At 48.1% G+C, this 25,259-nt stretch overlaps 1 pseudogene; it reads left to right on the top strand.

Moving 5' to 3' along the window:
• The first annotated feature begins 8,282 nt into the window (after positions 1–8,282).
• LOC147119317 (uncharacterized) overlaps positions 8,283–25,259 on the top strand; it is a 31,914-nt pseudogene continuing 14,937 nt past the window's right edge.

Genomic DNA, 25,259 nt, shown 5'->3' with positions numbered 1-25,259 from the left:
GAAGTTCAATCACTATCTGCACGGTCAAAAATTTACTCTACTAACCAATCATCAACCTCTTGTCTCCATTTTCAACCCTCAGAAGGGCGTACCGATAATGACAGCACAACGGCTGCAGAGATGGTCCCTTTTCCTAGGGGCACACCAATATGACATCGAGTACAAAGGAACTAAACAGCATGGAAATGCTGATGGATTGTCACGTCTACCGTTGCCGACAGTGGAAGAAGAAGACCTTGCAGTGGATCCAATGGAGTTATTCCACTCGACCATAGTCGAATGTCTCCCTGTGATGAATGCAAACATAGAAAAGGAAACACGGAATGACCCGACACTATCACGGGTCTATGATTTAACGGTGAAGGGATGGCCAGCACATGGTGAACCACTGCTGCCAGCATTCTCGCCGAGAAGAGAACAGCTGTCAGTGTGCAGAGGAACCTTGATGTGTGGATCCAGAGTAGTAATTCCACCTAAGTTGACGGATAGACTGCTCAATGAGCTTCATGAGGGTCATCTGGGTGGGGTAAAAATGAAGAGCTTAGCCAGAGCGTTTGTGTGGTGGCCGGGAATCGATAGAGAAATCGAAGAGATGACCAAGAGCTGTGCAGGATGCCAGAAGGTCCAAAACGCCCCACCACAAGCTCCTCTGCATCCATGGGAGTGGCCCTCATCTCCATGGCAAAGGGTGCACATTGATTTTGCTGGTCCCTTCATGGACTCGATGTTTTTAATTGCGGTGGATGCACATTCAAAGTGGCCAGAGGTAATAAAAATGTCCTCAACCACCACGGAACAAACTATCACAGTTTTACGAACAATATTCGCCAGGAATGGGCTGCCTGAACAGATTTGCTCTGACAATGGACCACAGTTTGTGTCTGAAGAGTTCCAGAGGTTCTTAAGGAACAATGGTGTTAAGCATTACACATCTGCCCCATATCATCCAGCCACTAATGGATTGGCCGAGAGGTTTGTCCAAACATTCAAGAAGGCTATCAAGGCAATGTGTAATGAAGATATACCCCTACAACACAAGGTGGACAACTTCTTGGTTGCCTACCGGAATGCGACACATGCGGTTACCAACCAAACTCCAGCCATGATGTTCTTCAGTCGAAGACTACGATGCCGCTTGGATTTGGTTAAGCCAGACGTCCGAAGAGATGTGGAGAACAGGCAGTTTCAGAATATGAATGAAAGGCCGACCAGGAGTTTTAAGATAGGTCAACTAGTTTTGGCCCGGGACTACCGCACTGAGAAATGGCAGCCAGGAACGATCTGTACACGGCAAGGACCTCTCATGTATACCGTGGACATTGGGGAGAGCATTGTAAGACGCCATGCTGACCAGATTCTAGAGTCACTGGAAAACATCAACTCCACACCACGATCTGATACACCTGGTAATGAAATCGACGTTCCAATTGCAGCTACCGCAGAACCGGTAATATTGGAAGCAGATGAACCAAACAACGACATTGATTCCGACTCAACATTGCCAGAAGAACCTGTTACCCCAGAGGCGTTATCCAGGCAGAATCAGGAAGCCTCCTCAAAGACTGAACTTATAATTGCTTAAACTTAACCACTGTATCTAGTAACCGTAATTGTGATTGTAATTCGTTATCATTTAGTTGTTAAATGAATGTTATGTACTGTTTATCTAAAAGGGGAGGAATTGTTGTGTATGTACCTTTAAGAGAATAACTGGTCTCAGAATGCAGTACCGGCAGTGACCACCCCTGTATAAAAGGCGCTAGAGAGCCTCTGTTGTTTAGATTCGTTATGGACTTCCACCAGTAAACATCTGTTTGTTTTCACTCCTGCTAGTCCGTGTCTAAATCATTCACGGACTTAACAGACATGATAAAGTAAACATCGGCCCACAGGCTCAGTTGGTACAGTGGGAGAACAAAGGGATCCCATAATAAAGGATTAGTTAATCTTATCCCAAGGTAGTTCCGTTTGTTATTTTTAACGAAGCCTGGAATACGTTGTTTCAGTAATTTGCAAGGTCTGTGCCTTTGTAATCAGGTATGATTTAATACAATGTAATGTGGCATAGAAAGCCTGTTTTGTTTCTGTACTGTATAAATATGTTACAAATTCTGTTTTACTTCAAAGAGGTCTGATGTAGCCTTTGACTACACAACCCTTCCCTTGCAAGCAAATAAAGCCTGTCTTTGACGATACTTTGTGTTTAAAGAGTCTTACTCGGGAGTCGAGACTTCGACACCATCAAACATTCCCAGGGCAGGTACAGCACGGGTTAGAGACAGAGTAAAGCTCCCTCTACACTGTCCCATCAAACACTCCCAGGGTAGGTACAGCACGGGTTAGAGACAGAGTAAAGCTCCCTCTACACTGTCCCATCAAACACTCCCATGCAGGTACAGCACGGGTTAGATACAGAGTAAAGCTCCCTCTACACTGTCCCATCAAACACTCCCAGGGCAGGTACAGCACGGGTTAGAGACAGAGTAAAGCTTCCTCTACACTGTCCCACCAAACACTCCCAGGGTAGGTACAGCATGGGTTAGATACAGAGTAAAGCTCCCTCTACACTGTCCCATCAAACACTCCCAGGGCAGGTACAGCACGGGTTAGATACAGAGTAAAGCTCCCTCTGCACTGTCCCATCAAACACTCCCAGGGTAGGTACAGCACGGGTTAGAGACAGAGTAAAGCTCCCTCTACACTGTCCCATCAAACACTCCCAGGCAGGTACAGCACGGGTTAGATACAGAGTAAAGCTCCCTCTACACTGTCCCATCAAACACTCCCAGGGCAGGTACAGCACGGGTTAGAGACAGAGTAAAGCTTCCTCTACACTGTCCCACCAAACACTCCCAGGGCAGGTACAGCGCGGGTTAGATACAGAGTAAAGCTCCCTCTGCACTGTCCCATCAAACACTCCCAGGCAGGTACAGCACGGGTTAGATACAGAGTAAAGCTCCCTCTGCACTGTCCCATCAAACACTCCCAGGCAGGTACAGCACGGGTTAGATACAGAGTAAAGCTCCCTCTGTCCCATCAAACACTCCCAGGACAGGTACAGCACGGGTTAGATACAGAGTAAAGCTCCCTCTACACTGTCCCCATCAAAGACTCCCAGGGCAGATACAACACGGGTTAGAGACAGAGTAAACACTCCCAGGGCAGGTACAGCACAGGTTAGATACAGAGAAAAGCTCCCGCTACACTGTCCCATCAAACACTCCCAGGGTAGGTACAGCACGGGTTAGATACAGAGTAAAGCTCCTTCTACACTGTCCCATCAAACACTCCCAGAGCAGGTACAGCACAGGTTAGATACAGAGTAAAGCTCCCTCTACACTGCCCCATCAAACACTCCCAGGGCAGATATAACACGGGTTACATACAGAGTAAAGTTCCCTCTGCACTGTCCCATCAAACACTCCCAGGGCAGATATAACACGGGTTACATACAGAGTAAAGCTTCCTCTACACTGTCCCATCAAACACTCCCAGGGCAGGTACAGCACGGGTTACATACAGAGTAAAGCTCCCTCTACACTGTCCCATCAAACACTCCCAGGGCAGGTACAGCTCGGGTTAGATACAGAGTAAAGCTCCCTCTACACTGTCCCATCAAACACTCCCAGGGCAGGTACAGCATGGGTTAGATACAGAGTAAAGCTCCCTCTACACTGTCCCATCAAACACTCCCAGGGCAGATATAACACGGGTTACATACAGAGTAAAGCTCCCTCTACACTGTCCCATCAAACACTCCCAGGGCAGGTACAGCACGGGTTAGATACAGAGAAAAGCTCCCTCTACACTGACCCATCAAACACTCCCAGGGCAGGTACAGCACGGGTTAGATACAGAGTAAAACTCCCCCTACACTGTCGCATCAAACACTCCAGTGCAGTGCGAAGGGACTGAAGCCCGGCGCAGAGCAAAGTTCCCTCTGCACTGCTCTACCAACATGCCTGAGCCCTAAACTCAGACAAGCGCCCTCTGCTGCCTGACACTGGTCTCAGCAGCGGCTGAACCAGGCAGCGAAGGTCCTGCCCCTCAGACACACCGATTGTTTGGAGGACCCACTGCCACCTCAGTCCTCCAAGATCCGCCGACTCTCCCTATTGGTCGGAGCTCACGTCAGTCCTCGCCCTGGAGTGGAGGACGTGCCCAGTCCGGCTTCCTGCAGCAGACGCCGGGCTGCGGCCGCTCAATCATAGAAACATAGAAGATAGGAGCAGGAGTAGGCCATTTGGCCGCTCGAGCCTGCTCCGCCATTCAATGAGATCATGGCTGATCATCCAAATTCAGTACCCTGTCCCTGCCTTCTCCCCATACCCCTTGATCCCTTTAGCCTTAAGAAATATATCCAACTCCTTCTTGAATATATTTAATGAATTGGCCTCTACTGCCTTCTGTGGTAGAGAATTCCACAGGTTCACCACTCTCTGGGTGAAGAAATTCCTCCTCATCTCTGTCCTAAATGGCTCACCCCTTATCCTTAGGCTGTGACCCCTGGTTCTGGACTCCCCGACCATCGGGAACATCCTTCCTGCATCTAGTCTGTCCAGTCCTGTTAGAATTTTATAAGTTTCAATGAGATCCCCTCTCAATCTTCTAAACTCCAGTGAGTATAAGCCCAATCGTCCCAATCTCTCCTCATACATCATTCCTGCCATCCCAGGTATCAGTCTGGTAAATCTTCGCTGCATTCTCTCCATGGAAAGAACCTTCCTCAGATAATGCGACCAAAACTGCACACAATACTCAAGGTGCGGTCTCACCAAGGCCCTGTACAACTGCAGCATGACATCCTTGTTCCTGTACTCGAACCCTCTCGCTACGAAGGCCAACATACCATTTGCCTTCTTAAGCGCCTGCTGCACCTGCATGCTTACCTTCAACGACTGGTGCACAAGGACACCGAGGTCTTGTTGCACTTCCCCTTCTCCCAATCTATTGCTGTTCAGATAATAATCTGCCTTCCTGTTTTTGCCACCAAAGTGGATAACCTCGCATTTATCCACATTATATTGCATCTGCCATGGATCTGCCCAATCACCCGACCTGTCCAAATCAAACTGGAGTTTCTCGGCATCCTCCTCACAGCACACACGCCCACCCAGCTTTGTGTCGTCTGCAAACTTGGAGATATTACATCTAGTTCCCTCGTCTAGGTCATTAATATATATTGTGAATAGCTGGGGTCCTAGGACCTATCCCTGCGGTACCCCATTAGTCACTGCCTGCCACTCGGAAAAAGACCCGTTTATTCCAACTCTTTGCTTCCTGTCTGCCAACCAGTTCTCTATCCAAGTCAGTACCTTGCCCCCAATCCCATGTGCCTTAACTTTACATGCTAATCTCTTATGCAGGACCTTATCAAAAGCCTTCTGAAAGTCCAAATACACCACATCCACTGGTTCCCCCTTATCTATTCTACCAGTTACATCCTCAAAAAATTCCAGTAGATTAGTCAAGCACGATTTACCTTTTGTAAATCCATGTTGACTTTGTCCGATCTTGTCACTGTTTTCCAAGTGCTCTGCTATTACATCTTTTTTAATGGACTCTAGCATTTTCCCCACTACCAATGTCAGGCTTCCTGGTCTATAATTCCCCATTTTCTCTCTACCACCTTTTTTGAATAGTGGGGTAACATTAGCTACGCTCCAATCCATGGGTACTGTTCCAGATTCTATCGAATGTTGGAAGATGATCAGCAATGCATCTACTATTTCTAGGGCCACTTCCTTAAGTACCCTAGGATGTAGATTATCAGGCCCTGGGAATTTATTGGCCTTCAATCCCATCAATTTTCCTAACACCATTTCCCTACAAGTACTGATTTCTTTCAGTTCCTCCCTCTCATTGGGCTCTATGTTCCCAACATCTCTGGGAGGTTATTTGTGTCCTCCTTTGTGAAGGCAGAACCGAAGTATGTATTTAATTGGTCTGCTTTTTCTTTGTTCCTCATTATAAATTCCCCTGATTCTGACTGCAAGGGACCTACGCTTGACTTCACCAATCTTTTTCTCTTCACATATCTATAGAAGCTTTTACAGTCAGTTTTTATGTTCCCTGAAAGCTTACTCTCATACTCTATTTTCCCCCTCTTAATTAATCCCTTTGTCCTCCTTTGCTGCATCCTAAACTGCTCCCAATCCGTAGGTTTACTGCTTTTTCTGGCCAATTTATATGCCCTCTCCTTGGATCTTATGCTATCCCTAATTTCCCTTGTTAGCCACGGTTGAGTCACCTTTTTTGTTTTATTTTTATGCCAAACAGAGATGAACAAATTCTGCAGTTCATCCATGCGATCTTTAAATGTTTGCCATTGCCTATCCACCGTCAAACCTTTGAGTAACATTCCCCAATCAATCCTACCCAACTCGCGCCTCATACCATCGTAGTTTCCTTTATTTAAATTCAGGACCCTCGTCTCCGAGTCAACTACTTGACTCTCCATCTTAATGAAGAATTCTATCATATTATGATCGCTCCGCCCCAAGGGGCCTCGCGCAACAAGATTGCTAATTATCCCTTTCTCATTACATAATACCCAGTCTAAGATGGCCTGATCCCTCGTTGGTTCCTCGACATATTGGTCCAGGAAATCATCCCGTATACACTCCAGGAATTCCTCCTCCACACTATTGTTACTAATTTGGTTAGCCCAATCTATATGTAGATTAAAGTCACCCATGATAACTGCTGTGCCCTTATTGCGCACGTCTCTAATTTCCCGTTTAATGCCATCCCCAACCTCTGCCTTACTGCTTGGGGGTCTGTATACAACTCCCACTAACGTTTTCTGTCCCATGGTATTTCCCAGTTCTACCCATGTAGATTCCACATCATCAGAGCTAATATCCTTCCTTACAATTGTGTTAATCCCTTCTTTAACCAGCAATGCTACCCCACCTCCTTTTCCTTTTTGCCTGTCTTTCCTGAATATTGAATACCCCTGGATGTTGAGTTCCCAGCCTTGGTCACCCTGGAGCCATGTTTCCGTAATCCCAATCATATCATATCCGTTTACCTCGATTTACGCAGCTAATTCATCCACCTTATTATGAATGCTCCTCACATTAAGACACAAAGTCTTCAGGCTTGTTTTTTTAACACTCTTAGACCTTTTAGAATTATTATTTACTGTGGCCATGTTTGATTTAAACCCTTGATTTCTCTGACTGCCACCTTTGCTTTTCTCCTTCCTGTCTTTTGCTTCTATCCTTGTTTCCCTTTCCTCTGTCTCCCTGCTCAGTTTTCCCAACCCCCTGCCATTTTAGTTTAAACCCTCCCCCAGAGCACTAGCAAACACTCCCCCTAGGACATTGGTCCCCATCCTGCCCAGGTGCAAACCATCCAATTTGTACTGGACCCACCTCCCCCAGAACTGGTTCCAATGTCCCAGGAATTTGAATCCCTTCCCCTTGCACCATTCCTCTAGCCACGTATTCATCTGAAATATCCTTCTATTTCTACTCTGACTAGCACGTGGCACTGGTAGCAATCCTGAGATTACTACCTTTGAGGTCCTATTTTTTAATTTACCTCCTAACTCCCTATATTCAGCTTTTGGGACCTCATCCCGGTTTTTACCTATATCGTTGGTACCTATATGCACCACCACAACTGGTTGTTCACCCTCCCCTTCCAAAATGCTCTGCAGCCTCTCCGAGACATCCTTGACCCTTGCACCAGGGAGGCAACATACCATCCTGGAGTCTCATTTGCAGCCACAGAAACGCCTATCTATTCCCCTTACAATAGAATCCCCTATTACTATAGCTCTCCCACTCTTTTTCCTCCCGTCCTGTGCAGCAGAACCACCCACGGTGCCAGGAATTTGGCTGCTGCTGTCTTCCCCCGATAAGCCATCGTCCCCAACAACATCCAAAGCGGTATATCTGTTTGAGAGGGGGATGGCCACAGGGGACCCCTGCACTACCTGCTTGTGCCTACTACGTTGCCTGGCGGTCACCCATTCCCTTCCTGCCTGTGCAGCCTTTACCTGCAGTGTGACCAACTCATTAAACGTGCTATCCACGATGTCCTCAGCATCAACCAACTGGTGCAGCAGCTGGGGTCTGAAAATCAGCTTCACTGCCCCTGGGCTGGGAAAGGGGAACATGCAACAACATTCTCCCTCTTACCCCTTTCTAAACTCGTTTTACAGGGTTATAGAAGTGGAGCATTTACAGACAGGAAGCTCAGACCAAACATTACGTCAAGATCAAACAAAGTCGCTCGATTCATCAGCACCTGAATATCATCGATCTTTGCACATGGAAGGAGAAAGCAGTGATCGCAGCGCGGACAACCCACACATGAATTCCGTGTGTGGACGTGGATTCAGCCGATCGCCTGACCTGGTGACACTGGGTCAAGGTGGGGACGGCGGGAATGGATTCAGTTCCCCATCTGCGTCGGAAGTTCATTGGCACAGTCACACCGGGGACAGTCTGTTCACCTGCTCCATGTGTGGGAAGGGATTTGTTTATCCATCCCACCTGCTGAGACACCAGCTTGTTCACACTGGGGAGAGGCCGTTTAACTGTCCTGAGTGCGGGAAGAGTTTTAAAAGCTCCGGGGCTCTGAAGGAACACCAGCGAGCTCACATTGGGGAGAGACCATTTACATGCTCTGACTATGGTAAGAGTTTTAAAAGCCCTGGGGAGCTGAAGGCACACCAGCTTGTTCACACTGATGAGAGACCGTTATGTGTTCTGACTGTGAGAAGAGCTTTAAAAGCTATCGGCATCTGACAATGCACCAGCGTGCTCACACTGGGGAGAGGCCATTCACCTGCACCGTGTGTGGGAAGGGATTCACTGATTCATCCACCCTGCTGACACACCAGCTTGCTCACACTGATGAGAGACCATTTAAATGTTCTCAAAGTGGGAAGAGTTTTAAAAGCTCTGAGGAGCTGAAGGGACACCAGCGAGCTCACACTGGAGAGAGTCCGTTCACCTGCTCCGTGTGTGGAAAAGGATTTGCTCGGTCAACCAACCTGCTGAGACACCAGCACCTCCACACTGGGGAGATGCCGTTCACCTGCACCAAATGTGGGAAGGTATTCATTGAGTCATCCACCCTCCTGTCACACCAGCTTGTTCACACTGACGGAAGATGCTTTAAATGTTCTGACTGTGGGAAGAGCTTTAAATGCACCCGGGAGCTGAAGCGACACCGACACCTACACACTGGGGAGAGGCTGTTCACCTGCTCCGTGTGCGGGAAGGGATTCGCTCGGTCCTGCAATCTGTTGGCACACAAGCGAGTTCACACTTGGGAGAGGCCGTTCACCTGCTCCGTGTGTGAGAAGGGATTCACTCATTAATCCAACCTGCTGACACATCAGCGAGTTCACACTGGAGAGAAACCCATTAAATGTTCTGACTGTGGGAAGAGCTTTAAAAGCTCCCGGGAGCGGAAGGGACACCAGCAAGTTCACACTGGAGAGTGCCATTCACCTGCTCCGTGTGTGGGAAGGGATTCACCAAGCCATCCGCCCTCCGGTCACACCAGCTTGTTCACACTGACGAGAATCCGTGAAGTGTTCTGACTGTTGGAACAGCTTTAAAAGCTCTAAGAGCCTTAAGAGACATAGCGTGTTCACACTGATCATTGAATCTAACAGCACAGAAGGAGGTGATTCGGCCCATCGTGTCTGTGCCGGCTCTTTGAAAGAGCTGTCCAATTTAGTCCCAAACCCCAGCTTTATCCCCAGAACTCTGCAAACTAGTCCTCTTCAAGTACATGTCCAATGGCCGTTTGAAAGTTCCTGTGGAACCTGATTCCAGCATCCTTTCAGATGGTGCGTTCCAAATCTTAACAACCCTCTGTGTGAAAACAATTCTCCTCATTTCACCTCTAGTTCTTTTAGCAACTATTTTAAATCTGTGGTTACCGACCCACTTGCCAGAGTAAACAGTTCCTCCCTACTTGTTCGATCAAAACCCCCTCATCATTTTGAACACCTCTATTAGGTCTCCTCTTAACCTCCTCTGCTCTAAGGGGAACAATCCCAGCTTCTCCAATCTCTCCACATAACTGAAGTCCCTCATCCCTGGTACCATCCTGGTCAACCTCCTCTGTACCCTCTCCAAGGCCTTGAGATCCTTCCTAAAGTGTGGTGCCCAGAACTGTACACAAGACTCCAGCCGAGGCCTAACCAGTGATTTGTAAAGGTTTAGTGTAACTTCCTTGTTTTTGTATTCAATGGCCCTGTTTACAAAGCCAAGTATCCCATACGCTTTCTGAACCACCTCACCAACTTGCCGTGGCACTTTCAAAGATTTGTGAATATGGACCCCCAGGTCCCTCTGCTCTTGCACCCCCTCAAAATAGTCCCATTTAGATTATACGGCCTCTCTCTGTTGTTTCTCCCAAACTGCATCACTTCACACTTATCCTCATTTAATTTCATCTGCCTTGTGTCTGCTCATTTCACAGTCTGTCTCTGTCCTCCTGAAGTCTGCTACTACTATGCTCACTATTTACTACGTTGCCAAGTTTTGTATCATCCGTAAACTTTGAAATTGTACACCTATACCCAAGTCCAGGTCAGTTATATATAACAAGAAAAACAATGGTCCTAATCCCGACCCCTGGGGGAGCCCACTGCATACTTCCCTCCAGTCAGAAAAACATCCCTCAGCACTGCGCACTGTCTCCTCTCCCTCAGCCAATTATAAACCCAAATTACCATCAGCCCTTTAATTCCCTGTGCTTCTATTTTCCGAGTAAGTCTCTTATGTGGTACTTTATCAAATGCCTTTTGAAAGTCCATATATACAACATCTGCTGCACTACCTTCATCAACCCTCTGTTACTTCATCAAAGAACTCAATCAGGTTAGTCAGACACGATTTACCTTTAACAAATCCATACTGGCTATCCCTTATTAACCCATGCTTCTCCAAGTGAGAATTAATTTTGTCCTTGACAATGGTCTCTAGTCGTTCACCCATCACTGACATTAGGCTGATTGGCCTGTAGTTACCAGGTTTATCCCTCTCCCCTTTTTTTAAACAGGGTGTAACATTTGCAATCCTCCAGTCCTCTGGCACCCCTCCCATATATCTGAGGGAGATTGAAAGATTGTGGTCAGAGCTTCTGCTATCTCAACCTAGATTCCCTCAGCAACCTAGGATGCATCCCATCTGGACCGGGTGACTTGTTAACTTTGAGTGATGACAACCTATTGAGCACCTCCTTTCTATCCATTTTTATCCAATTTCTCTACTCCCCCCTCCTCTACTGCGACATTAACTTCATCCTCTTCTTTTGTGAAGACAGATGCTAAGTACTCATTCAGTACCTCAGCCACGCCCTCTGCCTCCGTATGATGAGCTCCTATTTGGTCCCTAATCAGCCCCACCATTCCTTTAACTATCCTTTTACTTTTCATGTTTATAGAAGATTTTGGGGTTCTCTTTTATGTTACCCTCTAATCTTTTCTCATATTGTCTCTTTGCCCTTCTTATATCCTGTTTCAATTTCCCCCGCACTCTCTGTATTCTGCCTGGTTTTTGACTGTATTCTGTACCTGACATTTGTTGTAAACCTCCTTTTTCTGTTTTATTCTAACCTCGATATCCTTTGTCATCGGGAGCTCGAGCTTTGGATGCTCCATCTTTCCTCCTTATGGGAATATGTTTGGTTTGTACCCGAACTATCTCAGCCTTGAAGGCCTGCCATTGGTCATTCACTGTTTTCCTGGACAATCTTTGTTTCCAGTCCACCTGTGCTCGATCCCTTCTCACATCACTGAAATTGGCTCTCTCCCAGCTGGGTATTTTCACCGTTGATTTTTCTTTGTCCCTTTCCAATAACTACTTTAAACCTACTGATACTGTGATCACTGTTAACCAGATCCCTCCTGCCCCAGAACCGATGAGAAACCCTTTAAATGTTCTGACTGTGTAAAGAGGTTTCAGAGTTCATCCCACCTGCTGAGTCACCAGCGAGTTCACACAGATCTTCAAAGACAGGAAGAGGTTTTAGAAAGGCTGGCGACACTAAAAGTTCGCAGCCATCTCAGAGTAGTGTCCCTTTAATTACAATCTCACAGAACAAGGAGAATCACTGTCCCTTTAACTACCACAAATCCCTGTGTGGAGGAGAGGGGGAGATACAGTCTGTCCCAGTGACTGTTGCAGAACAGAATTAACGACCCTGTACCATAAGGGCTTGACCCTCCTCCACTCCCTGCTTTTCCTCAAGTATCTCATCCTTAAAATTCTCATCCTTGTTTTCAAATCCCTCCATGGCCTCGCCCCTCCCTATCCCTGTAATTTCTTCCAGCCCCTACAACCTTCCGAGATATCTGCGCTCCTCTAATTCTGGCCTCTTGAGCATCCCCGATTTTAATCGCTCCAGCATTGGTGGCCGTGCCTTCAGCTGCCTGGGCCCTAAGCTCTGGAATTCCTTCCCTAAACCTCTCCGTCTCTCTACCTCTCTCTCCCTCTTTAAGATGCTCCTTAAAACCTACTTCTTTGACCAAGCTTTTGGTCATCTGCCCGAATATCTCCTTATGTGGCTCGGTGTCAAATTTTGTTTTATAACGATCCTGTGAAGAGCCTTGGGACGTTTTACTACGTTAAAGGCGCTTTATAAATACAAGTGGTTGTTGTTGTTTCCTGAAACTAATAATAAATTCCCCAGAGGGAAAAAAACTTGTACTTTTACTCCCAAATATTAGAAAGTTTGTTCCACAGAAGCACGGGGTTTATCTGCTCTTATTGATGAATTTAAAAAGTCTCTATTAAAACCTGAGCCAGTGTGTTGTGAGACAAAGAGCCTTGTGTCCAATAAGGGGAATAAAGGCCCACAGCCTCCCCTGGCCCCGGGCCCTGAACAAGGCACTGGAGAAACTCGCTGCCCTGCGGATCAGAAAATCAGCCGGTGCTAGTCCCGCCCCTCGGGCTCCCCGATTGGTTGGAGGACCCGCCGCCCCGCTCGCTCCTCCAGCCCCGCCCCGCTCGCTCCCTATTGGTCCAAAGCTCCGGTCAATCAGGCAGTGGGCCCGGGTCACGTGTCCATGAGGCGATGACGTCACTGAGGCCGCGGGCCCCGGTCACGTGTCGCTGAGGAAGTCTGACCCGCTCCGCGAGGCTGAATCCGCTCCGGGACCCTCGGACTCCCAAGTTTGTGTTTCCCGTTATTTATTTCCCCGTCCCTCTCCGCTCGTCTCTGTAGCTGAGAAAACTCGCTTTCCGCCGGTAATTTCGACTCTTCAACCGTTAACCACCGTTACCCAGAGCGTCGCCCCCAAGCATGCGCACTAGCAGTTGATCCTGGGACTCTGCCCCTGAGCATGCGCACTAGCAGCTGGTCCTGGGACTGTGCCCCTGAGCATGCGCAATAGCAGCTGTTCCTGGGACTCTGCCCCTGAGCATGCGCACTAGCAGCTGGTCCTGGGACTCTGCTGCCCCTGAGCATGCGCACTAGCAGCTGGTCCTGGGACTCTGCTACCCCTGAGCATGTGCACTAGGAGCTGGTCCTGGGACTCTGCTAGCCCTGAGCATGCCCACTAGCAGCTGGTCCTGGGACTCTACCCCTGAGCATGCGCACGGTGGCATAGTGGTTAGCACTGTTGCCTCACAGCGCCAGGGACCCGGGTTCGAATCCGGCCTCGGGCGACTGTCTGTGTGGAGTTTGCACATTCTCCCCGTGTTTGCGTGGGTTTTCTCCGGGTGCTCCGGTTTCCTCCCACAGTCCAAAGATGTGCGGGTTAGGTTGATTGGCTATGATAAATTGACCCTTAGTGTTAGGGGGATTAAATACGTGGGGTTACGGGGATAGGGTGGGATATGTGTTGGTGTAGGGGTTACGGGGATCAGGTGGGATATGTGTCGGTGCAGGCTCGATGGGCCGAAATGGCCTCTATCTGCACTGTGGGGTTTCTGTGTGATTCTGTGTGACTAGCAGCTTGTCCTGGGACTCCCCCGAGCATGCGCACTAGCAGCTGGTCCTGGGACTCTGCTGCCCCTGAGCATGCGCACTAGCAGCTCGTCCTGGGACCCTGCTTTCCCTGAGCATGCCCACTAGCAGCTGGTCCTGGCACTCTGCCGCTGAGCATGCCCACTAGCAGCTGGTCCTGGGACTCTGCCCCTGAGCATGCCCACTAGCAGCTGGTCCTGGGACTCTGCCCCTGAGCATGCCCACTAGCAGCTGGTCCTGGGACTCTGCCTCTGAGCATGCCCACTAGCAGCTGGTCCTGGGACTCTTATGCCCCCTGAGCATGCCCACTAGCAGCTGGTCCTGGGACTCTGCCTCTGAGCATGCCCACTAGCAGCTGGTCCTGGGACTCTGATGCCCCCTGAGCATGCCCACTAGCAGCTGGTCCTGGGACTCTGATGCCCACTAGCAGCTAGTGCTGGGACTCTGCTTCCCCTGAGCATGCCCACTAGCAGCTGGTCCTGGCACTCTGCTTCCCCTGAGCATGCCCACTAGCAGCTGGTTCTGGGACTCTGCTGCCCCTGAGCATGCCCACTAGCAGCTGGTCCTAGGACTCTGCCCCTGAGCATGCGCACTAGCAGCTGGTCCTAGGACTGTGCCCCTGAGCATGCCCACTAGCAGCTGGTCCTGGGACTCCGCTGCCCCTGAGCATGTGCGTTCTAAACCCCAACAAGAGCGGCGCATGCAGACTTTGAGGTGCCCAGAGAGGAATCTGTCATTTGCCTTTGATCAATAACCCTCATGGTCTTGAGGACCTCCATCAGGCTGGCCCTCATCCTTCACTGCTTCAGTGCAAAAAAAAGCCCCAAACTTCTCCAATCTCTGTTACTAACTGCTCTTTGGAACAGAGGAGACTGAGGGAGACTTGATTGAGGTGTATAAAATTATGAGGGGCCTGGATAGAGTGGGTAGGAGGGACCTATTTTCCTTATCAGCGAGGTCAATAACCAGGGGCCATAGATTTAAAGTAATTGGTAGAAGGATTACAGGGGAGTTGAGGAGGACTTTTTTCACTCAGAGGGCGGTGGGGGTCTGGAACTTTCTGCCTGAAAGGGTGGTAGAGGCAAAAACCCTCATCTCAGTTGAAAAGTACTTGGATATGCACATGAAGTGCTGTAACCTGCAGGGCTACGGACCAAGAGCTGGAAAGTGAGATTAGGCTGGAAAGCTGTTTTTCGGCTGGCTCAGGCACGATGGGCCGAATGGCCTCCTTCTGTGCCCTAAATTTCTGTGATTCTATGATAACCCCTCCATTACTAGACAGTCTGGGTCAAAATGGAGTGAAAAGGAGAAACAAAGAACTTAAAGAAAGACTTGCATTTATATAGCGCCTTTCACGTACATCGGACGTCCCAAAGAGCTTTACAGCCAATGAAGTGGAGTCACTGTTGTAATGTAGGAAAAGCGGCAGCCAATTTGCGCTTGGCAAGCTCCCACAAACAGCAATTCCAAAATTATATAGGTTATGGAACAGTTCCTGCAGATTGGAGGGTGGCAAATGTAACCCCACTATTAGCCTAACATCAGTGGTAGGGAAAATGCTAGACTCGATTATAAAGGATGTGATAACATGACACTTAGAAAATATCAACGGGATTAGAGTCAACATGGATTTATGAAAGGGAAATCAAGTTTGACAAACCTACTGGAGTTGTTTGAGGATGTAACTGGTAGAATAGATAAGGGAGAACCAGTGGATGTGGTGTATTTGGATTTTCAGAAGGCCTTTGATTAAAGTCCCACATAAGAGGTTAGTGTGCAAAATTAAAGCTCATGGGATTGGGCGTAATATACTGGCATGGATTAAAAATTGGTTAACAGACAGGAAACAGAGAATAGGAATAAATGGGTCTTTTTCAGGGTGGCAGGCGGTGACTAGTGGGTACCGCAGGGATCAGTGCTTGGGCCCCAGCTATTCACAATATATATCAATGATTTGGATGAGGGAACCAAATGTAATATTTCCAAGTTTGCTGACGACACGAAACTAGGTGGGATTGTGAGTTGTGAGGAGGATGCAAAAAGGGTTCAAGGCGATTTAGACAAGTTGAGTGAGTGGGCGAATACATGGCAGATGCAGTATAACATGGATAAATGTGAAGTTATCCACTTCGGTAGAAAAAACAGAAAGGCAGAGTATTATTTAAATGGTGATAGATTGGGAAATGTTGATGTACAAAGGGACCTGGGTGTCCTTGTACACCAGTCACTGAAAGCAAACATGCAGGTGCAGCAAACAGTTAGGAAGGCAAATGGTATGTTGGCCTTCATTGCAAGAGGATTTGAGTACAGGAGCAAGGATGTCTTACTACAGCTGTACAGGGCCTTGGTGAGACCACACCTGGAGTAGTGTGTGCAGTTTTGGTCTCCTTACCTAAGAAAGGATGTACTTGCCATAGAGGGAGTGCAACGAAGGTTCACCAGACTGATTCCTGGGATGGCAGGACTGTCGTATGAGGAGAGATTGGGTCAACTAGGCCTGTATTCACTAGAGTTCAGAAGAATGAGAGAGGATCTCATTGAAACGTACAAAATTCTGACAGGGCTAGACAGCCTGGATGCAGGGAGGATGTTTCCCCTGGCTGGGGGTTCGAGAACGAGGGGTCACAGTCTCAGGATACGGGGTCGGCTATTTAGGACTGAGATGAGGAGAAATTTCTTCACTCAGAGGGTAGTGAACCTGTGGAATTCTCTACCACAGCAGGCTGTGGAGGCCAAGTCACTGAATATATTTAAGAAGGTAGATAGATAGATTTCTAGACACAAAAGGCATCAGGGGGTATGGGGAGATTGCGGGAATATGGTATTGAGATAGAGGATCAGCCATGATCGCATTGAATGGTGGAGCAGGCTCGAAGGGCCGAATGGCCTACTCCTGCTCCTATTTTTCTATGTTTCTATGCAACGTAATGACTAGATAATCTGTTTTTTTTTAGTGATGTTGATATTGGCCAGGACACCGGGGATAATTCCCCTAATCATCTTCGAAATAGTGCCCTGGGATCATTTACGCCCACCCGAGAGAGCAGAGGAGGCCTCGGTTTAATGTCTGATCTGAAAGACGGCACCTCTGACAGCGCAGCAGTCCCTCAGCACTGCACTGGAGCGTCATCCTGGATTTTTGCTCTCAAGTCTCTGGAGTGGGACTTGAACCCACAACCTCTGACTCAGAGGCGAGGGTGCATTTATTCGCCGCCCTTCACGACCCCAGGATGCCCAAAGGGCTTCACGGCCAATTCATTGATTTTGAATTGCTGTCGCTGTTGTAATGTAGGGAAAGGCGCCAGCCAATTTATACTCGGGGACCCTCCGTTATTCCTTCCTCTGGCTTCCCTCAGAATCCTTGGATGGAAACCATCATAAGAACATAAGAACATAAGAAATAGGAGCAGGAGTAGGCCAATCGGCCCCTCGAGCCTGCTCCGCCATTCAATAAGATCATGGCTGATCTGATCCTAACCGCCAATCTACTATCACAGAGCCATCTCCTGAATCTAACAGAATTAGACACACGAAATAGGAGCAGGATCAGGCTACACGGCCCCTGGGCCCGCTCCGCTACCCTCAGGGCCATGACCGATCCGAACCTAGACTCATGTCCAAATTCCTGCCCACTCCCCGTAACCCTTAATTCCCTTTACTTCTAGGAAACTGTCTATTTCTGTTTTAAATTTATGTAATGATGTAGCTTCTACAGTTTTTTGGGGCAGCATATTCCATGGACCTACCACCCTGAGTGAAGTAGTTCCTCCTCATCTCAGTTTTGAAAGAGCAGCCCCTTATTCTAAGACTATGCCCCCTAGTTCTAGTTTCACCCATCATCGGGAACATCTTCCCTGCATCCACCCGATCCAACCCCTTCACAATCTTATATGTTTCAATAAGATCGCCTCTCATTCTTCTGAACTCCAATGAGTAGAGTCCCAATCTACTCAACCTCTCCTCATATGTCCATCCCCTCATACCCGGGATTAACCGAGTGAACCTTCTTTGTACTGACTCGAGAGCAAGTATGTCCTTTCTTAAGTATGGACACCAAAACTGTACGCAGTATTCCAGGTGCGGTCTCACCAATACCTTGTACAACTGAAGCAATACCTCCCTATTTTTATATTCTATCCCCCTAGCAATGAAAGCCAACATTCCATTGGCCTTCTTAATCACTTGCTGCACCTGCATACTAACTTTTTGAGTTTCGTGCACCAGGACCCCCAGATCCCTTTGTACTTCAGTACTTTCCAGTTTCTTGCCATTAAGATAATAACTTGCTCTACGATTTTTCCTGCCAAAGTGCATAACCTCACACTTTCCAGTATTGTATTCCATCTGCCAAATCTCTGCCCACTTACTTAGCCTGTCTATGTCCCCTTGAAGGTTTTTTATGTTCTCCTCACTCACTACTTTCCCCCCCATCTTAGTATCATCTGCAAACTTTGATATGTTACACTCGGTCCCCTCCTCCAAATCGTTAATATAGATTGTAAAGAGTTGGGGACCCAGCACTGACCCCTGCGGAACACCACTAGTTACTAATTGCCAGTCTGAGAATGAACCATTTATCCCAACTCTCTGCCTTCTGTTAGATAGCCAATCCTCTATCCATGCCAGAATATTACCCCCAATCCCGTGATTTTTTATCTTAAGCAATAATCTTTTGTGTGGCACCTTGTCAAATGCCTTTTGGAAGTCTAAATACACTACGTCCACTGGTTCCCCTTTATCCACCCTATATGTTACTTCCTCAAAGAACTCCAGCAAATTTGTCAAACATGACTTCCCCTTCATAAAACCATGCTGACTTTGTCCTATTAAATTATGATTATCCAAATGTCCTGTTACTGTCTCCTTAATAATGGACTCCAAAATTTTACCTACCACAGATGTTAGGCTAACCGGTCTATAGTTTCCAGCCTTCTGTCTACTGCCCTTTTTAAATAAGGGCGTTACATTAGCAGTTTTCCAGTCTGCCGGGACCATTGCCGAGTCCAGGGAGTTTTGGAAAATTATTACCAATGCATCCACAATCCCTACCGCCACTTCCCTCAAGACCCTAGGATGTAAGCCATCAGGTCCTGGTGATTTATCCGCCTTGAGTCCCATTATTTTACCGAGTACCACTTCCTTAGTGATTTTGATCGTGTTTAGCTCCTCCCCCCCTTTAGCCCCCTGTTTGTCCAGTGTTGGGATATTCTTAGTGTCTTCTACTGTAAAGACTGATGTAAAATATTCATTCAGTGTTTTTGCCATCTCCATATTTCCCACCATTAATTTCCCGGTCTCATCCTCTAAGGGACCAACATTTACTTTAGCCACCCTTTTTCTTTTTATATAACTATAAAAACTCTTACTATCTGTTTTTATATTTTTTGCTAATTTACTTTCATAATCTATCTTCCCTTTCTTAATCAATCTTTTTGTTATTTTTTGATGTCTTTTAAAGTTTTCCCAATCCTCTATCCTCCCACTAGATTTGGCTACCTTATATGCCCTTGTTTTTAGTCGAATACTATCCTTAATTTCTTTACTTAGCCACGGATGGCTGTCTTTTCTTTTACACCCTTTTCTTCTCAGTGGAATATATACTTTTTGGAAGTTGTAAAATAACTCCTTAAATGTACACCACTGATCATGTATCGTCTTACCCTTTAATCTATTTTCCCAGTCCACTCTACTCAATTCCACTCTCATACCTTCATAGTCTCCTTTGTTCAAGCTTAGCACGCTTGTTTGAGATCCAACCTTCTTACCCTCTAATTGAATACGGAATTCAACCATGTTATGGTCACTCATTCCAAGGGGATCCTTTACTAGGACATTTTTAATTAACCCAGTCTCGTTACGCAGGACCAGATCTAAGGTTGCCTGCCCCCTGGTCGGTTCAGTTACATACTGCTCAAGAAACCCATCCCTAATACACTCAATGAACTCATCCTCAAGGCAGCCCTGCCCAATTTGATTTGTCCAATTAATATGATAGTTAAAATCCCCCATAATTATAGATGTTCCCTTATTACAAGCCTCAACTATTTCCTGATTGATACTCCGTCCAACAGAGTTGCCACATTTCGGAGGTCTATAGACTACGCCCACTAGTGTTTTTTTCCCCTTATTATTCCTTACCTCCACCCAAACTGTTTCATTGTCCTGATCTTTTGACCCAATATCATTTCTCTGTATTACAGTGATTCCTTCCTTTATTAACATAGCCACCCCACCTCCCCTTCCTTCCTGATCGTTAAATAACCTGGTATGTTTAATTCCCAGGCATTGTCACCCTGCAGCCATGTTTCTGTAATGGCCACAAGATCATACCCATATGTAGTTATTTTTGCCATTAACTCATCTATTTTGTTACGAATGCTACGTGCATTCAGATAGAGAACTTTCAAAGATGTTTTGTGACACTTAGTTCCTGCTTTTGCCCTTGATATTACTTTACCTTTTACTCCATACCTTCTGCCGCTTCCTGACATGCTCTGGTTTTTAATTTCCCCACTGCTACCTAAGTCTATGACCTTCTCTGTTGTCATTTGTATTATTTGCTCTCTAGGAACCTCCCCCCCCACTAGTTAGTTTAAAGCCCTCTCTACAGCCCTAGTTATATGATCCGCCAGGACTCTAGTCCCAGCACTGGCCAAGTGAAGCCCGTCCCAACGGAACAGCACCTTCCTGCCCCAGTACTGGTGCCAGTGTCCCAGGAAGCAAAACCCATTTCTCCCACACCAGTCTTTGAGCCACGCATTTAAATCTCTAATTTTATTTGTCCTAGCCAAATTCGCTCGTGGCTCAGGTAATAATCCAGAGATTATTACCCTTGTGGTTCTGCTTTTTAATTTGGCCCCTAGCTGCTCAAACTCCCTCAGCAGAACCTCCTTCCTTGTCCTATCTATGTCGTTGGTACCAACATGGACCACGACAACTGGATCCTCCCCCTCCCACTCCAAGTTTCTCTCCAGTCCAGAGGAGATGTCCTTAACCCTGGCACCGGGCAGGCAACACAGCCTTCGGGACTCTCGCTCTCGGCTGCAGAGAACTCTATCTATCCCCCTAACGATACTATCCCCTACCACTACAACATTTCTTTTAACTCCCCCCACTTGAATGGCCCCCCGCTCCACAGTGCTGTGGCCAGGTTGCTCATCCTCCCCGCAGTCCCTGTTCCCATCCTCACAGGGAGTAAGAGCCTCGAACCTGTTGGACAAGTGCAAGGGCTGCGGCTCCTCCAACACTACCTCCTGGATCCCCGTACCTGCCTCACTCATAGTCACACCATCCTGTCCCTGACCATGGGCTACATCTGAATTAATTACTCTAATTGGTGTGACTACCTCCTGATACACAGAGTCCAGGTAACTCTCCCCCTCCCTGATGTGTCTCAGTATTTGAAGCTTGGACTCCAGCTCTTCAACACGGAGCCGGAATTCCTCGAGCAGCCAACACTTACTGCAAATGTGATCACCGTGAGCATCAATGGTGTCCACCAGCTCCCACATATTGCAGCAGCAACACATCGCCTGATCTCCCATTCTATGTAATTAATTAAATTTATTAATATTATTCTTAAATACCCTCTGCCTCGATTTTAGATGATGAATATCGCACCTTAGAAACTATAAACCAAGGGGATTTAAGCTTAAAAAGGGAGAAATACTTACCAACCAATCACTTACCCGCTTTGTGGTGACGTCACACCTTGAATACTTTTTACCTCTCTCCTTCCCTGAGATTGGAGATTGGTGAGGCCTACCTGAGCCTCTGGGGCCTCTTGTAGTCGCTCTGCCGCTCAGCTCCGCCTCCACCCGCTGCCGATGCCGCACTGAGGCCTACCTGAGCCTCTGGGGCCTCTTGTAGTCGCTCTGCCGCTCAGCTCCGCCTCCACCCGCTGCCGATGCCGCACTGGGGCCTACCTGAGCCTCTGGGGCCTCTTGTAGTCGCTCTGCCGCGCTGCTCCGCCTCCACCCGCTGCCGATGCCGCACTGGGGCCTACCTGAGCCTCTGGGGCCTCTTGTAGTCGCTCTGCCGCTCAGCTCCGCCTCCACCCGCTGCCGATGCCGCACTGAGGCCTACCTGAGCCTCTGGAGCCTCTTGTAGTCGCTCTGCCGCTCAGCTCCGCCTCCACCCGCTGCCGATGCCGCACTGAGGCCTACCTGAGCCTCTGGAGCCTCTTGTAGTCGCTCTGCCGCTCAGCTCCGCCTCCACCCGCTGCCGATGCCGCACTGAGGCCTACCTGAGCCTCTGGGGCCTCTTGTAGTCGCTCTGCCGCTCAGCTCCGCCTCCACCCGCTGCCGATGCCGCACTGGGGCCTACCTGAGCCTCTGGGGCCTCTTGTAGTCGCTCTGCTGCTCAGCTCCGCCTCCACCCGCTGCCGATGCCGCACTGGGGCCTACCTGAGCCTCTGGAGCCTCTTGTAGTCGCTCTGCCGCTCAGCTCCGCCTCCACCCGCTGCCGATGCCGCACTGGGGCCTACCTGAGCCTCTGGGACCTCTTGTAGTCGCTCTGCCGCTCAGCTCCGCCTCCACCCGCTGCCGATGCCGCACTGGGGCCTACCTGAGCCTCTGGAGCCTCTTGTAGTCGCTCTGCCGCTCAGCTCCGCCTCCACCCGCTGCCGATGCCGCACTGGGGCCTACCTGAGCCTCTGGGACCTCTTGTAGTCGCTCTGCCGCTCAGCTCCGCCTCCACCCGCTGCCGATGCCGCACTGGGGCCTACCTGAGCCTCTGGGGCCTCTTGTAGTCGCTCTGCCGCTCAGCTCCGCCTCCACCCGCTGCCGATGCCGCACTGGGGCCTACCTGAGCCTCTGGGACCTCTTGTAGTCGCCCTGCCACTCAGCTCCGCCTCCACCCGCTGCCGATGTCCCTGGGATTTGTCCCCCCTCCGTTTGAGGAATGTCTTCAGTCCCGTATCTTGTAGCTTTTAAAAGCTCTTTAGAATAATTTGTCCGTGACTACACTGTTGTGGAGTATTTTAAACCAACACTCGACACAAGGTTTTAGATCGATAGTCAAGTTGTCTTTATTACACCGGTGGGGAAACAGTCTGCTCTGTCTTAGCCAGACCTTTCCAAATTGGTGCAGCAAACACTACATTTTTATACATTACAATACACATGTCAAAATTCATTCCTGCCACCTGATTGGACCTTGGCCAGCATGCATCTTCACTGATTGGTTGCCTATGCTGCGTTACATTAAAGCACCGCCTTTATTATCGGTCGTTATCCCACAAGCTGTTGTTGCACCTCTGACCTTTGTTTATGCCAAATGGGTCTCATCAACATTGTACTTCTGACTCATTGTCCTCCTTTCCTGCCTCTCTCGGCCTCTTTCATTGTTTTACTTTCCTGCCAGAACAGAACTTACATCCTCTTAGGTCTCTTATGGTTTCCACATCCGACTATGTTATCAACTTAGAAAAAGCTTACTACTGCAAAAAGCCCATTAGATTATTGTCTTTAATACACCATTCAGTGAAACTGCCAGCGATGTCTGTTTAACTCTTTCCCCACTGCAATCCCCCCTTTTGGTACTTGACCCTTGCCCAAGTTAAACCACATGTATAAGCATCGCTGTGCCTCCTGCCCCATGTGGTGATCAGGCGCTGGTTCGGGAGGCCCTGCATACCCATCATGTTTAGAGCAAACTTGTGTTTTCCGACTCGCTTTAGCTCTTTGTTTGGTCCGTTTCTTTTTACAAGCGGTGCATGCTGCTATTCCCCATCCTATAGCCATGACTAACTGTACTATCACTAATATATGAGAAATGATGCGGATCCATGGGTGTATGTTGACATTCATTCCCCAATACCACAGCTTCTCATACCACGGGACTTCCTGTAGCTCTACCTCTATGTCCCTTTCTAATTCCCCAAGATTCCTTTGCAACACTATGTATTGTTTCACCATCTTACTTAAATCCTCTTTCATTTCTTGCAGATCCTCTTTCAGGCGGGGTATTGGGGCCCCGACCGGATCTTCATAATTAACCAACTCATCCTTTAGACTATCTGGCACATTCAGTTTTATCTCGTCCCTTGAATGTACATACACCAATCTGGTGTGTCCAATTGTCACAGGGACCTTTGGCATAAAGCAAAAGTTAGGCATTGTGATTGCACATACCAGGTTACTATATTGGTACTCAGTCTCTGTGGTGGCTATACAATACTCCCCTTCGCCTCTATATCCCGAGCGGGTGTGATGGTGATCAACATGTGATAATTCCAACACACACCCCTCTGTCTTATTATAGCCGCACTCATCCTTGGGGCCTTCTCCTACCGGATGTGGGCATATCGTAAGCGTGCCTTTCCCGTGGCATCCGTTTAGGGAGACCCCTCTCATAGTACCATTCTTCCTGATGGCATAGGTATCAATTGGATAGTATTGGAGGTATGTCTCACCCCTCACTATGCCTATGTTTGTTACCTGGTACTGTGGGTATGGAGTCATGTCTAGTCCCACCACTGGTATCAGGAGTACCATGCCTATCATTGCTGTCACTTCTGCTTTACGTTTTTGTATCACTGGATATACTCTGGTCATCCCTTTGAGGGTACAAGCACTCAGAGGGCCTGGATTCTGGCTCAGGCCATAGAGCTGTGTGCTGTTAATCCAGTCTGGTACGTCGCCTCGCTGTGTCTGTGCCAGATTGTGTTTTAACTGTCCGGTGATCCATTGGCCAAAGGCATGACACAAGCCTCTCCCTACCCCGTCTTTTGCCTGTTCCTCATCTCTATGGTTTAGTTTGTTGATAATGCTGGCATGGTCCTCTATAACCTTGATTCCCTCGAGTAATTTCCTTATCATGTGTCCTCCTAACTCTGATCCTTGTCGAACCAAACCAGTTTCCTTCTCTAAAATCTGCTGTATTACTCTTTGTAGTCGTTCCACATGACTCTGGACTCCTTGTATATCTAGGGCATTAATGAATGATGTCCCCATGTTTATTCCCGTGAGTATATCGGTTCCTAAGCTCCTCTTAATCCTTTGGTGGAATGCAGCATGTCCCCTAAAACTAGTAGCCCCTGTCGCATCAGCAGCTTGGTTAATTACATTCTTCATCATATATGCTTACAATTCTCTAGTTTTAGTAAACCTTTCACAATATCCTGGCCATTGTAACATGGTTAAGTTCATTAGCACCGGTACAATTTTGTGTCTCACGTTACCATACAATTGTTCTCCCTCGGTAAATAATGCTAGTCCATTCATGGGTCCAGGTTTCATATCTGGACATTGTAGTATCCTCGGTTCGCTTGTCTCTTTCTGTGTATTGGGAGCCGTGGATGAGACTCCGAA

The sequence above is a fragment of the Somniosus microcephalus genome, chromosome 4 (assembly GCF_052327205.1).
Source record: "Somniosus microcephalus isolate GS21.2 chromosome 4, FLI_Smic_1.0, whole genome shotgun sequence".
In the NCBI taxonomy this organism is placed as follows: domain Eukaryota; kingdom Metazoa; phylum Chordata; class Chondrichthyes; order Squaliformes; family Somniosidae; genus Somniosus; species Somniosus microcephalus.
This window is presented reverse-complemented; position numbering and strand designations above follow the sequence as displayed.